Source organism: Lepus europaeus, chromosome 4 (genome assembly GCF_033115175.1).
Source record: "Lepus europaeus isolate LE1 chromosome 4, mLepTim1.pri, whole genome shotgun sequence".
Classification (NCBI taxonomy): Eukaryota; Metazoa; Chordata; class Mammalia; order Lagomorpha; family Leporidae; genus Lepus; species Lepus europaeus.
Genome location: NC_084830.1, coordinates 125,715,226 through 125,720,050, shown reverse-complemented (window position 1 = coordinate 125,720,050; position 4,825 = coordinate 125,715,226).

Sequence of the window (4,825 nt, the reverse complement as noted above, 5' to 3'; positions counted from 1 at the left end):
GTGTTTGGTTCCTCAGGGTTGAGGGTGTGTCAAGATGACACTCCCAGGTTAGGTGTGGTAAATGTCTCTTTCTTTTGTTGATTCAAAAGGGAAGTAATTCCGCACAGCTGAATGTAATTGGAGGTAGTTAGCAGGCAAATGATATACCCACAGGAGCCAGAGATTGGAAGCTCTTTCCCAAGGACCACACAGGGAATCTCTGCTGCCCTCAGTGTGGGGTCCAATTCTCCTGCAGTCTCCCACTGGGTTGCCAAGTTAGATGCTAATCTCCAGTTATTTCACCCCTCCCCCCAGAGTCAGGTTTTTCTGCTAGGCTCAGGGCCGGTGCAGACCTGAGGTCGCCCTGCTTATGACGTATGTCCAAAATGGCGCCTGCTCTTTGTCTTGCTCGCCCTTGAGGGGTGAGCGGAGAGAGAGAAACTCGTGTCCGTTTCAGTCACTTTTTTTTTCCCCCTCTCTCTCTTCTAGTTAGCCTGGTGAACTTTTCCCCACGGAGTTTCAAGCCTCGTTCCCTCTAGCCTCCTCTTTCCGCTTGCCCGCTGGTGTCTCGGGCTATGGAGGTTCAGCTCACCTCGCGTTCCAGCGCTGGTGCGTTGAGTCTGCTGCTGGTGTCCCGAACTTGGGCTCCCACGCTCTCCACGCAGGTCCACTGTGAATCACTAGTTCCGGAAGAGTTTCCTCTGCTGTTTCTTCCCCTACTCTTCCTTGACCCTGCAGTATCTCCACTTTTATTAACCTGTGTCTTGCCGAAGAATATCAGTGTGCTTCCTATTCCGCCATCTTGGATTTCTCCAATCAATCTTTTATATATATCAAGGAACTAGAAAAGCAAAAATAAATGAAGTCCGGAGTTATCAGGAGAAAGGAAACAATAAAGACTAGAGCATGGGGCCGACGCTGTGGCACAGTGGGTTAATGCCCTGGCCTGGAGCGCTGACATCCCATATGGGCGCTGGTTCGAGACCTGGCTGCTCCACTTCCTATCCAGCTCTCTGCTATGGCCTGGGTAAGCAGCAGAAGATGGTTCAAGTCCTTGGGCCCCTGCACCTGTGTGGGAGACCTAGAAGAGGCTCCTAGCTCCTGGCTTTGGATCGGCACAGCTCCAGCCATTGTGGCAATTGGGGAGTGAACCAGCGGATGGAAGACCTCTCTCTCTCTCTCTCTCTCTCTCTCTCTCCCTTTCCCTCTCCCTTTCCTCTCTCTGTGTAACTCTGAATTTGAAATAAAAATAAATAAATCTTTTTTAAAAAAAGACTAGAGCAGAAAAAGAACAGAATAGAGAATAGAGAAACCATAGAAAAAAATAAACAAAATTGAATTGATTATTTGTAAAGATAAAATTGGTAAACTTTTAGATAAAAGACTCAATAAATAGGAGACAATCTAATTGTGCTACAGGAAAAAAAAATGGACTGTAAGAGACTATTAAGAACCATTAGAACTGATACACTGGGTTAACTAGAAGAAGTGACTACATTTCTGGAAGCATGCAAACTACCAAGACTGAGTCATGAAGAAATAGAAAGTCTGAACAGCTCTATAACTAGTAAGGAGATTGAGTCAATAATCTAGAACCTCTCACCAAAGTAATCCCTTGACCAAACATACTCCCAGGTATTTTCTGCCAAACATTTAAGAAAGAATATCAACACTACTCAAATTCTTCCAAAAAGTTAGAGGAAGGAATACTTCCAAACTCATTTCATGGGACTGGGATCATCCTGATACTAATGCTAAACAAAGATACAACAAGGAATGGAAACTACTGGCTAATATTCCCTATGAATAAAAACGCAAAAATCTTCTACTAAATACTAGTAGGCTGAATTCAACAATGTACTAAAGAATTATACACCTGAGATACGAGGATGATTAAACATATAAAAATAGATGTTATATGCCATATTAGTATGATAAAGGATAACAATCTCATCATCTCAATAGATGCATAGTGAAGGCCACATATGAAAAACGCACAGCTAGCATCATGTTCAGTAGTGAAAAACTCAAAGCTTTTCCTCTCAGAAACAGAACAAGGCAAGGATGCCACTTCTCACCTCTTCTGTCCATCATATCACTTGTCAGAGAAGTTGGGCAAGAAGAAATAAAAGCCACTCAAATTGGAAAGAAAGAAGGAAAATGTCTCTGATTGCAGATGACATAATCTCATATAAAGAAAGCCCTAGTGACTCTATAACTAATTTTTTAGAATAAACAAATTAATTAAAGTTGCAGGATACAAAATGAACAGCAAAGATATTTGTGTTTCTGCATTCTATTAATGAACTATCTTAAAATGGAAACTGATAACTCATTTATAATAGCACAAAAAAGTATACATATTTAAGAATAGATTTAAAAAGGATGTGAGGGGCTGGCGCTGTGGTATAGCAGGTAAAACTGCTGCCTGCAGTGCCAGTATCCCATATGGGTTTCAGTTCGAGACCCAGCTGTTCCGCTGCTGATGCAGCTCTCTGCTATGGCCTGGGAAAGCAGTAGAAGATGGCCCAACTCCTTGGGCCCCTGCACCTGCACAGAAGACCTGGAAGAAACTCCTGGCTTCAGATCGGCACAGCTCCGGCCATTGTGGCCATCTGGGGAGTGAACCAGCAGATGGAAGACCTCTCTCTCTCCCTCTTTATCTCTGTATCTCTTCTCTGTGTAACTGTGACTTTCAAGTAAAATAAATAAATCTTAAAAAACAAGGATGTGAAAGACTTACATGCTGAAGACTACAAAGCATTGATCAAAGAAATTAGAGAAGACAAATGGAAAGACTTCTCAGGTTCACGGATTGGAGGACTTAGGTCTAGAGAGGAATTTTCAATAAATTCATGAAAAATATGTTATGAAAAAACTATGCAGGGATGAGCATTTGGTGTAGAGGTTAAGACACTTTTGGGACACCTGCGTTCAAGTCCTGTCTCAACTTTTGATTCTAGCTTCTTGCTAATGTGCACCCTGGCAGGCAGCAGGTGATAGCTCAAGTACTGGGTCCTTGCCACCATAAGGGAGACCTAACTAAGTTCTAGGCTGCTGGCTTGAGGCTGGCCCAACCCTGACTGTTTAGGCATTAGGGGAGCACTCTCTCTCTGTCTCTCAATGCCTTTAAAATATTAAAAATAAAGTATTCTTTTAGAAGGCTTTTATTGAATAAATACAAACTTCATAGGTACAGCTTTTAGGAATATGGTGGTTCTTACCCCCCCATTCCCACCTTCCTACTCTCTCTCCTGTCCCACTCCTACTCCCTCTCCAATCCCACTCTTCGCTAAGGTTCATTTTAAATTAACTTAATATACAGAAGACCAACTCTATATTAAGTAAAAATTTCAACAGTTTGCACCCCACATACCAGGTTTGAAGTACAGATTGATAGCAAGTTTTACAGTTATTTAATAGTACAACTCATTAAGGACAGAGGTCCAACATGGGGAGTAAGTGCAGAGTGACTCCTGTTGTTGATTTAACAATTAACACTTTTATTTTTTATGTCAGTGACCACCCAAGGCTCTTGAAGCCTTTTGAGTCCACAAAAACTGTCAGTATTAGACAGGGCCATATGCAAAATGGAAGTTCTCTTCTCCCTTCAGAGAAAAGTACATCCTTCTTTGATGGCCTCTTCTTTCCACTGGGATCTCACTCTCAGACATCCTTCATGCAGAACATTTTTTGCCACTATGTCTTGGCTTTCCATGCCTGAAATGCTTTCACAGGCTTTTCAGCCAGATGCAAATAACTTAGGCGCTGATTCTGAGGTTATAGTTCTGTTTAGGGTGCTTGTCATTCTGAGTTGGCTGTGTAGACTGCTTCCCATGTTGGAACTTTCTCTCCTTTGTAATTCTATTTTTTTAACTTTTATTTAATGACTATAAATTTCCAAAGTACAGCTTATGGATTACAATGACTCCCCCCCCCCATAACTTCCCTCCCACTCAAAACCCTCCCCTCTCCCACTCCCTCTCCTTCCATTCACATCAAGATGCGTTTTCAATTATCTTTATATACAGAAGATCAATTTAGTATATATTAAGTAAAGATTTCAACAGTTTGCACCCACACAGAAACACAAAGTGTAAAATACTGTTTGAGTACTAGTTATAGCATTAATTCACAATGTACAACACATTAAGGACAGAGATCCCACATGAAGAGTAAGTGCACAGTGACTCCTGTTGTTGACTTAACAAATTGACACTCTTTTTTTATTTTATTTATATTTTTTTGACAGGCAGAGTGGACAGTGAGAGAGAGAGAGACAGAGAGAAAGGTCTTCCTTTTCCGATGGTTCACCCCCCAATGGCCACTGTGGCCAGCGCACCGTGCTGATCCGAAGCCAGGAGCCAGGTGCTTCTCCTGGTCTCCCATGCGGGTTAGCAGGGCCCAAACACTTGGGCCATCCTCCACTGCACTCCAAGGCCACAGCAGAGAGCTGGACTGGAAGAAGAGCAACCAGGACAGAATCCGGTGCCCCGACCACAGGAGGAGGATTAGCCTATTGAGCTGTGGCGCTGGCCGCAGATTGACACTCTTATTTATGGTGTCAGTAATCACCCTAGGCTCTTGTCATGTGTTGCCAAGGCTATGGAGGCCTTTTAAGTTCACCGACTCTGATCTTATTTCGACAAGGTTATAGTCAAAGTGGAAGTTCTCTCCTCCCTTCAGAGACAGGTACCTCATTCTTTCGACTGGGATCTCACTCAGAGAGATTTTTTTTTTTTTTTTGCCACAGTGTCTTGGCTTTCCATGCCTGAGAAACTCTCATGGGTTTTTTAGCTGGATCTGAATGCCTTAAGGGCTGATTCTGAGGCCAGAGTGCTGTTTT